Here is a 12485-nt window from a genome sequence, read left to right as displayed (position 1 = left end):
ACGTTCATTTGGATCTGGGAGAAAGGTTTCCAAGGAAGAGATTCTTTCTGAATTAACCTTGGTGCAACCAACGGAGAGAACAGCTGAATAAACAAGGGGAATTGGTTTATCGTTCCTGACTTGGGAAATTAATGATTTGGCGAATCCCTGTCTGCAGCTGCAACAAATTAGGGAATGTCATTCAGAGGCTGTTGTAAAACTTATCACTTCTAAAGAGACGCATCATGCAATCGTCATGAACATTCTATTTAGGCAAAGTGCTTTTAAATTTATTTATAACATCATTTAGATCCCAGCTCCTGGGAAAATATATCCAACACCCAGAAATCCTCTGAACACTGAAGGACGAATTAGGAAACAACTCTTTTCTCTGCCATGTAACCAAACAACAAATTTCATCATGAAAATCTTCCGCACTGCACTGATTTGCAACAAAAATGTATATTCTTCATGCACTATTTTTACTTCCACAAGACCATAAGACATCGGAGTGAAAGTGAGGCCATTGGGCCCACCGAGTCCACTCTGCCATTTAAGTCATGGCTGATGGGCATTTCAACTTCACTTCCCTGCACTCTCCCCGTAGCCCTTGATTCCTTATGAGATCAAGAATTTATCCATCTCTGGCTTGAAGGCATCTAATATCCCGGCCTCCACTGCACTCCGTGGCAATGCATTCCACAAGCCCACCACTCTCTGGCTGAAGAAATGTCATCTCATTTCCGTTTTAATTTTACCCCCTCTAATTTTAAGGCTGTGCCCACGGGTCCTACTCTCCCCTAACGGAAACAACTTCCCAGCGTCCACTCTTTCTAAGCCATACATTACCTTGTAAGTTTCTATTGGATCTCCCCTCAACCTTCTAAACTCTAATGAATACAATCCCAGGATCCTCAGCCATTAAACCTACCATTCCAGGGATCATCCGTGTGAATCTCCACTGGACACGCTCCAGGGTCAGTATGTCCTTCCTGAGGTGTGGGGCCCAAAATTGGACACAATATTCTAAGTGGGGCCTAACTGGAGCTTTATAAATTCTCAGAAGCACATCACTGCTTTTATATTCCAACCCTCTTGAGATGAACGACAACATCTTTCTTAATCACAGATTCTACCTGCAAGTTAACTTTTAGAGAATCCTGGACCAACACTCCCAGATCCCTTTGTACTTCGGCTTTATGAATTTTCTCACCGTTTAGAAAATAGTCCTATGCCTGTATTCTTTTTTCCAAAGTGCAAGACCTCGCATTTGCTCACGTTGAATTTCATCAGCCATTTCCTGGATCACTCTCCTAAACTGTCGAAATCTTTCTGCAGCCTCCCTGCCTGTCCACCTATCTTCGTATCATCGGCAAACTTCGCCAGAATGCCCCCAGCCCCTTCATCCAGATCATTAATACATAAGGTGAACAGATGTGGCCCCAACACTGTACCCTGCGGGACACCACTTGTCACCAGTTGCCATTCCGAAAAACAGCCTTTTATCCCAACTCTCTGCCTTCTGTCAGACAGCCAATCCCCAATCCAAGCCAGTAGCTCACCTCGAACACCATGGGCCCTCACCTCGCTCAGCGGCCTCCCGTGAAACACCTTATCAAAGGCCTTTTGGAAGTCTAGATAGATAACATCCACTGGGATTCCCTGGTCTAACATACTTGTTACCTCTTCAAAGAATTCTCACAGTTTGTCAGGCATGGCCCCCACTTCCTAAATCCATGCTGACTTGTTCTAATCTGACCCTGCACTTCCAGGAATTTAGAAATCTCGTCCTTAACAATGAATTCCATAATTTTACCAACTACTGAGGTTAGGCTAATTGGCCTGTAATTTTCCATCTTTTGCCTTGATCCTTTCTTAAACAAGGGGGTTACAACAGCAATTTTCCAATCATCTGGGACTTTCCCTGACTCCAGTGACTTTTGAAAGATCACATCCAAAGCCTCTGCTGTTTCCTCAGCCACGTCCCTCAGAACTCTAGGATGTAGCCCATCGGGGCCAGGAGATTTAGCAATTTTTAGACCCTTTAGGTTTTCTAGCACTTTCTCTTTTGAAATGCCTACCATACTCAACTTTGCCCCCTGACTCTCCCTAATTGTTGGCATACTACTCATGTCTTCCACTGTGAAGACTGACGCAAAGTACTTATTGAGTTCTTCAGCTATTCCCTTACCTCCCATTACTAGCCTTCCAGCATCAATTTGGAGTGGCCCACTGTCTACTTTTGCCTCTCGGTTGTTTCTGATGTCTTGAAAGAAACCTTTACTATCATTTCTAATATTACTAGCTAGTCGACCTTCATATTTGATTCTCTCCTTCCTTGTTGCTCTCTTTGTTATCCTCTGTTTGTTTTTGTAGCCTTCCCAATCTTCTGATTTCCCAGTGCTCTTGGCCACTTTATAGGCTGTCTCTTTTTCTTTGATACATTTCCTGGCTTCCTCTGTCAACCATGGCTGTCTAATCCCACCCCGGATAATCTTTCTTTTCTTTCTTTTCTTTGGGATGAACCTCTGTACTATGTCCTCAATTACACCCAGAAACTCCTGCCATTGTTGGTCTACTGTCTTCCCCGCTAGGCTCTCCTTCCAGTCGATTTTTGTCAATTCCTCTCTCGTGCCCCTGTAATTACCTTTACTTAACTGTAACACCATTACATCTGATTTTGCCTTCTCTCTTTCAAACTGCAGATTAAACTCTACCATATTATGATCGCTGCCTCCTAAGTGTTCCCTTACTTTCAGATCTTTTATAAAGTCTGGCTCATTACATAACACTAAGTCCAGAATAGCCTGTTCCCTTGTGGGCTCCATCACAAGTTGTTCCAAAAAATCATTCTGCAATCATTCCATGAATTCCCTTTCTTTGGATCTATCGGCAACATTATTCGTCCAGTGCACCTGCATGTTGCCGTCCCCCATGATCACTGTGACCTTGCCTTTCTGACATGCCCTATCTATTTCTAGGTGCATCTTGTGCCCCTGGTCCTGATCACTGTTGGGAGGTCTGTACATAACTCCCATTATACTTTTTTTTAGCCATTGTGGTACCTCAACTCCACCCACATAGACTCCACACCTTCTGACGCTATGCCATTCAGTGCCGTAGATTTAATTTCATTCTTGACTAACAAGGTAACCCCTTCCCCTCTGCCCACCTCCCTGTCTTTTCGATAAGTTGTGAATCCTTGGATGTTGAACTGCCAGTCCTGAACTCCCTGCAACCATGTCTCTAAGATGCCTACCACATCAGAATCATTCAAGAGGATTTGTGCTGTTAATTCATCTACTTTGTTGTGAATACCAACAGCATTTAGATAAAGTGCCTTCATGCTAACTTTCTTATCATTATTAGAGATATTGGAAATCCTAAGATGTCTTAAGCTATCTTTTCTTCTTGCTTTTGCAGAATTCAATAGGTTCCGCTCTGTACTGGGAAAAGAGTTAGTGAAGTGGGAACACATTAAATTATTGAAAAATTCAGCAAGTCTGGCAGCATCTGTGGAGTGAAAGCAAAGTTAACATTTTGGGTCCAGTGACCATTCTTCAGAATTTAGGAACACATGAAACTAACAAAGTGGATATGACCTTTTATTGCATTATTTCTTTGATTCAATTCTATTTACCTGGGTTTGCTAACTCTTCTACTCTTTCCTTATGCTGCAGCTCAGGTAACCTGTGTTACTCTATTGTGGCATTTACCGTGCTGCTAGACATTAATTTATAGGTATCTGCTAGAGAAGAAAGCTGTTTCCTTGTTGATATCAAGATCAACATCAAAACACCAAAAACACAAAACTCAAGAATGGGAAAGTTTTGACAAAATGACTGTCACTAGAAGAAATGTGACCTCACCAATGCGAAGCACAGCATAGCTCAACTGGAATGCAGAGGTCAATGCAAGTTACTGTCAACACTCTGCAAAATGACACCTTATTTCTAAATCTATTTTTCTGTTCAGGTTTCTTGAGTTCTTCAGAAGCTTTCCCCACTTCAAATGAACTAAATCTTGTAGAATTATGCTCCATAACTGCTCGTTAAAGACCATCACCATCAGAAACATGTCTTTGCCTCTTCCAGGGACGCCTAACCTGAAGAAGTTACCCCCCTCCCTCCGGACCAACCTCAGGGAATCTCTCTCCCACTGCAACTCTCTTGTCCCACCTATACTCTCCTCTCCACCTATCTTCTCCTCTATTTATCTTCGGTCTGCCTCCCCATCTCTCCCTATTTATTTCAGAACCCTCTCCCCATCCCCCTCTCTGATGAAGGGTCGAGGTCTGAAACGTCAGCTTTTGTGCTCCTGAGATGCTGCTTGGCCTGCTGTGTTCATCCAGCTCCACACTTTGTTACAGTGACAAAGCATTTAGTTTTAAGGAATATTGCATGTGAGCTGCAAGGCTGTTTAGTTATCATTAAAGCTGTGAGTGGACAGAACAAACTCAACTCAGGTTTTATGAAAAGACAATATGATATCAACTCCAGAATATTCAACTTAGTGATCAACTAAGCTTTTATCACTTCTGTCAGCATCAATCTACATTCAAACGCATTTGCTAACACTAAGTTCAACCTCATATTTACTACTGGCCTTCAGACACGACAAAACACACAGCAATACTTTATACTTTTGCTATCCAATAACTACGTTCAAAGTATTTCTCCTAACGGTTTTCAATGTCACTTTGAAAATAGACTAAAATTTTTAAACGCGGCACAATGATAATTTACCATGTCACAAAATATAAATATGCTTCCAATGCTTTTTAAACTGGATTCAAACCACACACATAAATGGCTTTAAATTACATTTTGCTGCCAAGGTGAATTAATTTTCTCTGAAAAGAAACAATGACATTTTAAAACCTATACTAACATAATCTACTCATTAATTTGAATATTTAATCATTGCTTGATATGATACAGAACCAGTCAGCATTCTCCTGTATTCTACGACACACACCTCTCCCAAAATATGCACAGACTTATTATCAAACTGCAGCCAGTCAGTTTGTTGCCTTGCGCTTAAGGGCAATATTGCAAAAGAGGGAGTCCTTTTAGATCGAATCTTAACATATATAATGGAAGTTACATTTTCAGTTTGGATTTGGCTTCAGAAAAAGGCAAAACTGTAGTCTACAGACAGCCAATAGCTTTCATTGAAAACTAAACAAAAGTGAACGCTTCACTAAAATTAAATGACTACTTACTTGGTTAGAATATCAATCTACTTTAAAAACAACACTAAATTTAATAGTTGAAATTAATCTAGCTATAACGCTCAATTCATGAAACCAGAATCTAATTCACGCCGTGTGGTGGTGCTCCTGAGATGCTGCTTGGCCTGCTGTGTTCATCCAGCTCCACACTTTGTTATCCTGTAATTCACGCCAGCCTGGAGAATCGCTTTACACATTTTAAACTTTAAAACATGGCAAAACTATCAGGAAATGACCATCCTGCCTGTATTAGTCAGCATCGACCCATTACCAGTTTAACTGTCAGCAAGTCCAGACATCACCAGCTGAAAAGCCGCATACCAAATAAACTAAGCATCTATAATCTATAGTGATAATGGGAACTGCAGATGCTGGGGAATCCAAGATAATAAACTGTGACAAAAGCTCTCTGATGAAGGGTCTAGGCCTGAAACATCAGCTTTTGTGCTCCTGAGATGCTGCTGGGCCTGCTGTGTTCATCCAGCCTCACATTTTATTATCTATAATCTACATATCTCTGGGTACAGCAGAATAGAGAAAATGTGTACTTAATTCAGTATTGCAAGATTGGGTACAAAGAGATCTCCACAACAGACCACACATAATTTTATCCATTGTTATATCTAGTCATTCGAAATAGCAGTGGCTGACAAGAACTCCAAATAGCTCTTTCAGCACCAGCTTTGAACAAATTATATAAAGATGCGACAGCCTCTGATAGGCTCACCTTACGCAGTTTCTGATAAGGTGGAGAGGAAATTGCCATCATTTTCAAACGCTGCAAAAACATTCCAACTTTCTGCAGAGATGTTCTCACTACAGCCATCATTGTGAGTTTGCCTGTCATATAAAAGCATCTTAAAATTTGCATTATAACTAAAGAGCAAAAATCATTTCCTTGTCGTCAATGGACTTGATTTGTTACATTTGAGCATGCTCACTCTGCATCTTCCACAGAAGCCTGAAGAAGCTGGAAGCTTAATGTGCTCAGGGTGAGGTGAAAGGTTGCCACAGAATGGAATTAGCCAGTCACATCCAGTGCATCTGCCAAACGCCACCAAAAAATAAAGACTTACTTACTGCAGCAGCACAACCTTGTGAAACAGATTGTGTGTGTGTGAGAGAGAGAGAGAGAGAGAGGCAGGAGAAAGACATGGGGGAAAAATACAGACAGATATACACACACAAGACACAAAAACTTCATGCTTTGGGACCCAACTCAAGCTCTAAAAATAATCCAGTGTCAATTATTATTTCCTGGGTAGAAAAGGGCAGCAAATAGAAAGAGACAGAAAAGAACTATCCCCGATCAGGGACAGCATGGGGAACTTGTGCGTGGAGTCTGAGCGGATAGGGGAAGCCCTAAATGAGTTTTTTGCTTTGGTTTTCACAAAGGAAAGGGACCTTGTTGTGAATGAGAACTTTGAGGAGCAGGAAAACAGGCTTGAACAGATCAAGATTGAGGAAGTTGATGTGCTGGAAATTTTGGCAAACATTAAGATTGCTAAGTCCCCAGGGGCAGACCAGATGTATCCGAGGTTGCTCCGGCAAGTGAGAAAGGAGGTTGCTAAGCCGCTGACGAAGATCTTTGCTTCCTCATTCTCCACGGGAGACATACTGCAAGATTAGAGGGAGGCAAATGTTGTTCCTCTTTTCAAGAAAGGGAATAGGGAAATCCCTGGCAACTACAGACCAATCAGTCTTAAGTCTGTGGTCAGCAAGGTTTTGGAAAGAATTCTGAGGGATAGGATTGCTGACTATTTGGAAAAGCATAGCGTGATTAAAGGGAGTCAGCATGGCTTTGTGAGGGGCAGATCATGCCTTACAAATCTTATTGAGTTCTTTGAGGAAGTCACGAGGCAGGTTGACGAGGGTCGAGCAGTGGATGTGGTGTACATGGACTTCAGCAAGTCATTTGATAAGGTTCCCCACGGCAGGCTCATTCATAAAGTCAGGAGGTATGGGATACAGGGTGATTTGGCTGTCTGGATTCAGAATTGGTTGGCTGACAGGAGGCAGAATGGTTGTAGATGGTAAATATTCTGCCTGGAGGTCAGTGCTGAGTGGCATCCCACAGGGCACTGTTCTTGGGCCTCTGCTCTTTGTAGTTTTTATAAATGACTTGGACGAGGAGGTTGAGGCGTGGGTTAGTATGTTTGCTGATGACACAAAGGTTGGAGGTGTCGTTGATAGTATCGAGGGCTATTGCAGGCTTCAGCGAGACAGTGACAGAATGCAGAGCTGGGCTGAGAAATGGCAGATGGAGTTCAACCCGGATAAATGCGAATTGATGCATTTTGGAAGGTTGAACTTAAATGCTGAATATAGGATTAAAGGCAGGATTCTCGGCAGTGTGGAAGAACAGCAGATCTTGGTGTTCAAGTGCGTAGCTCCTCTTAAAGTTGCCACCCAGGTGGATAAGGTTGTTAAGAAAGCATATGGTGTTTTGGCTTTCATTAACAGGGAGATCGAGTTTAAGAGCCGCGGGGTTATGCTGCAGCTCTACAAAACCCTGGTGAGACCACACTTGGAACATTGTGTCCAGTTCTGGTTGCCCGATTATAGGAAAGATGTGGAGGCTTTGGAGAGGGTGCAAAGGAGTTTTACCAGTATGCTGCCTGTACTGGAGGGCTTGTCTTAAGAGGAGAGGTTGACTGAGCTCGGACTTTTCTCTCTGGAGAGAAGGAGGAAGAGAGGTGACCTGATCGAGGTGTACAAGGTAATGAGAGGCATGGATAGAGTCGATAGCCAGAGACCTTTCCCCAGGGCAGGATTGACTGCCATGAGGGGTCATAGTTTTAAGGTGTTAGAAGGAAGGTATAGAGGAGACGTCAGAGGGAGGTTCTTCACCCAGAGAGTTGTGAGTGCATGGAATATTAATCTACAGTTCTGGATTACTAGTCCAGTGACACCAGCCTCTCCATCCACTCACTGTATGTAAAGACTACCACCGTGACTGTGCAATGTGTGTTCTGTGCACGGTGAAGAATTCAGGTAAACTTTTCTGACATCAATATTCTGGTAATGTCATGTTAAAAAGCTGGAGGGAATGAAATACACAAATTCGAACTTCATTACACATAGCACTTGATCAAATCCCGGGTTAAATTAAAATGGAAAACAAAGGGTCAGAGCTAGACAACGGTGAATTTTATTTTTAATCACCAATGTCCAAGAACTAAGTGATTTCTCATTTGGCCAAAACACAGAATCTCTGCAGTGTGGAAGCAGGCCCACTCAGTCCACATGGACGCTCCCAAGAGCATCCCACCCAGAACTTTCCCTACCCTATCCCTGTAACCCTGCATTTCCCATGGCTAACCCACCTAACATGCAAATCCTTGGACTATGGGAGGAAACTGCAGCACCTGGAGGAAACCCATACAGACATGAGGAGAATGTGAAAACTCCACACAAACAATTGCTAAAGGGTGGAAGTGAACCCAAGTCCCTGGCACTATCAGGCAACAGTGCTAACCACTGAGCCATCCCGGCATGAACCAGTTTAATCAGTTGGCACTGTATCGAAACAAATTAGAATTTCAATGAGGCAAAGCATTTTTTAACCTGTTGGCATAACGTTGTATTCTTGAATGCGTGTCATCCTGAGTCAGTTGTGGAGAATGTGTAGAGCTGCAAATAAAATAATATTTGATTGATCTTTGCATATCTTTAACCAAAATATTGGCAATGATACTTTATTATTTTCCTGGGTTTAACAAATATAATTAATAAACTAGCGAAGTGGCATCAGTAAAATCCACTACAAAAGTACAAGTTCAGGAGGAACTTTGCTGGAACTAACTCGCCATCTCATTGTCATCGCAAACCACCATTATTGAAGTGTTGAGGCATTTTCTTTTTATCTAGTGGGGTATATGGAAAAAATTTGCAGCATGTTCGGTGGGTACGACACTTCGTCACGTCAGCTGTAACACTGCTCCTCAGGAAGAAATGCTGGGATTTTTCTTGTGGTCATCAGATGGAATTTGGATAAACAAAAATTTATTAGACAGTGGCTCAGTGGTTAGCACTGCGGCCTCACGGCACCAGGGACCCAGGTTCGATTCCAGCCTCGGGCGACTGTCTGTGTGGAGTTTGCACGTTCTCCCCGTGTCTGCGTGGGTTTCCTCCGGGTGCTCCGGTTTCCTCCCACAGTCCAAAGATGTGCAGGTTAAGTGGATTGGCCATGCTGAATTGCCCGTAGTGTTCACGGATGTGTGGGTTATTGGGGGATGGGTCTGGGTGGGATGCTTCAAGAGGCAGTGCGGATTTGTTGGGCTGAAGGGCCTGTTTCCACACTGTATGTAATCTAATCTAGTAACCTCTGGAGCAGATTCAATTTGATCCTGGACATTCTGGTCCTGAATCAGCAGCATGACGAGTGTGCCACAAGATCTTCAAATACTGCATGCTGTCAGTACAGCAAATATTGAAGCAGTTGATTTGGATCAATTGATTAATGAATTGACTGGGCAGACAGAAAGGGGAGGAACAGGTGGGACTCATGCACAGAAGGGTAAGATGGGCCCTCTTATGGCAGAGCGGTAGTGTCCCTGTCCCTGGTCCAAAAGGCCCAGGTTCAAGTCCCACCTGCACCAGAGGTATGCAATAACATGTCTGGACAGGTTGATTCGGAAAAAATGGTTAAATTTTTTAAAAATGAGTTGTCAAGAAACACCATCCATAAAGAAATATTTCTTGACTTAAAATCCAAATGACGGGCATCATTAGTTTAGTAATTCAGAAGAGCAATGATTCACTTTTAAAATAGAGTCCGATTTTAGAACATAGAACATAGAACATAGAACAGTACAGCACAGAACAGGCCCTTCAACCCACAATGTTGTGCCGACCATTGATCCTCATGTATGCACCCTCAAATTTCTGTGACCATATACATGTCCAGCAGTCTCTTAAATGACCCCAATGACCTTGCTTCCACAACTGCTGCCGGCAACGCATTCCATGCTCTCACAACTCTCTGCGTAAAGAACCTGCCTCTGACATCCCCTCTATACTTTCCACCAACCAGCTTAAAACTATGACCCCTCGTGCTAGCCATTTCTGCCCTGGGAAATAGTCTCTGGCTATCAACTCTATCTATGCCTCTCATTATCTTGTATACCTCAATTAGGTCCCCTCTCCTCCTCCTTTTCTCCAATGAAAAGAGACCGAGCTCAGTCAACCTCTCTTCATAAGATAAGCCCTCCAGTCCAGGCAGCATCCTGGTAAACCTCCTCTGAACCCTCTCCAAAGCATCCACATCTTTCCTATAATACGGCACCCAGAACTGGACGCAGTATTCCAAGTGCGGTCTAACCCAAGTTTTATAGAGCTGCAACAAGATCTCACGACTCTTAAACTCAATCCCCCTGTTAATGAAAGCCAAAACACCATATGCTTTCTTAACAACCCTGTCCACTTGGGTGGCCATTTTAAGGGATCTATGTATCTGCACACCAAGATCCCTCTGTTCCTCCACGCTGCCAAGAATCCTATCCTTAATCCTGTACTCAGCTTTCAAATTCGACCTTCCAAAATGCATCACCTCGCATTTATCAAGGTTGAACTCCATCTGCCACCTCTCAGCCCATCTCTGCATCCTGTCAATGTCCCGCTGCAGCCTACAACAGCCCTCTACACTGTCAACGACACCTCCGACCTTTGTGTCGTCTGCAAACTTGCTGACCCATCCTTCAATTCCCTCGTCCAAGTCATTAATAAAAATTACAAACAGTAGAGGCCCAAGGACAGAGCCCTGTGGAACTCCACTCACCACTGACTTCCAGGCAGAATCTTTTCCTTCTACTACCACTCGCTGTCTTCTGTTGGCCAGCCAATTCTGTATCCAAGCAGCTAAGTTCCCCTGTATCCCATTCCTCCTGACCTTCTGAATGAGCCTACCATGGGGAACCTTATCAAATGCCTTACTGAAGTCCATATACACCACATCCACAGCTCGACCCTCATCAACCTTCCTAGTCACATCCTCAAAAAACTCGATAAGGTTTGTAAGGCATGACCTACCCCTCACAAAGCCGTGTTGACTGTATTTGATCAAGCCATGCTCTTCCAGATGGTCATAAATCTTATCCCTCAGAATCCTTTCTAACACCTTGCAGACGACAGACGTGAGACTTACCGGTCTATAATTGCCGGGGATTTCCCTATTTCCTTTCTTGAAGAGAGGAATTACATTTGCCTCTCTCCAGTCCTCAGGTACGACTCCAGTGGAGAGCGAGGATGCAAAGATCTTCGCAAGTGGCGAAGCAATTGCATTTCTCGCTTCCCAAAGCAGCTGAGGACAAATCTGATCCGGGCCTGGCGACTTGTCAATCTTAATGTTTGACAAAATTTTCAGCACATCAGCTTCGTCTATCTCTATCCATTCCAGCATGCACACCTGCTCTTCAAAGGTTTCATTCACTACAAAGTTCGTTTCTTTCGTAAAGACAGAAGCAAAAAACTCATTTAGGGCTTCCCCTACCTCCTCAGGCTCCACACACAAGTTCCCTATGCTATCCCTGATCGGCCCTACTCTTTCTTTGACCATTCTCTTATTCCTCACGTAAGTGAAGATTGCAATGTGAAGATTTGTGGGAGGGTCAGCAAGCTTTCAAAAACTAGCACAGGACAACCAGAAAAGCATGAAGCGGGGGAGAAGTTGAAATTTGAGGGCAAGTAACAGGTAGTTAATATAAAAGAAGATTGTAAGAGTTTCTTTCAGATGTAAAAAAGGCAAGAGAGATATAAAAGTAGACACTAGGCCACGGGAAAACGAGGCTGGAGAAGTCGTAAAGGGAAAAAAGTAACAGGTGAGGAAATTACTAGGTATTTTGTATCACACTTCACGGCAGAAGACACCAATAGGATACTAAGAGCATTACGTACCAGAAGAGTCAAGAGCAGAGGTGAGAATAGCAGCTATCACTAAGGAGAAGGTGTGAGGGAAGCTGAAAGGTATGAAGGTGGATAAATCACGTGGACCAGATGCACTACACCCCAGGGTTCTGAAGGAGATAGCTAAGGAGATTGTGCAGACATCGATGGTGATTTTTCGTGAATGACTGGAGTCAGGGAGAGTTCCAGAGGACTGGAAAATGGATAATGTAACACAGTTGTTTAAGGGACAGACAGAACACACACACGTTCTCTCTCTCTCTCACACACACACACACACACACACACACACACACACACACACACACACACACACACACACACGTTCTCTCTCACACACAGGCAGACACACACATTCTACCTCTCACAA

General features: G+C 43.3%; 1 protein-coding gene across 2 annotated transcripts in view; it reads right to left on the bottom strand.

Annotated features, from left to right (window-relative positions):
- Positions 1-12485, bottom strand: part of LOC132210882 (uncharacterized) — a 350749-nt gene that overhangs the window by 40606 nt on the left and 297658 nt on the right. Inside the window, exon 7 of one of the 2 annotated variants that reach the window (XM_059653853.1) lies at positions 8780-8845. The exons of the other annotated variant lie outside the window; for it this stretch is intronic. The gene's annotated coding sequence lies outside the window, so the exon portion shown is untranslated. The remainder of the gene's footprint in view (positions 1-8779; positions 8846-12485) is intronic. 2 annotated transcript variants of the gene reach the window in all.

This window comes from Stegostoma tigrinum, chromosome 22, assembly GCF_030684315.1.
Source record: "Stegostoma tigrinum isolate sSteTig4 chromosome 22, sSteTig4.hap1, whole genome shotgun sequence".
NCBI lineage: Eukaryota > Metazoa > Chordata > Chondrichthyes > Orectolobiformes > Stegostomatidae > Stegostoma > Stegostoma tigrinum.
This window is presented reverse-complemented; position numbering and strand designations above follow the sequence as displayed.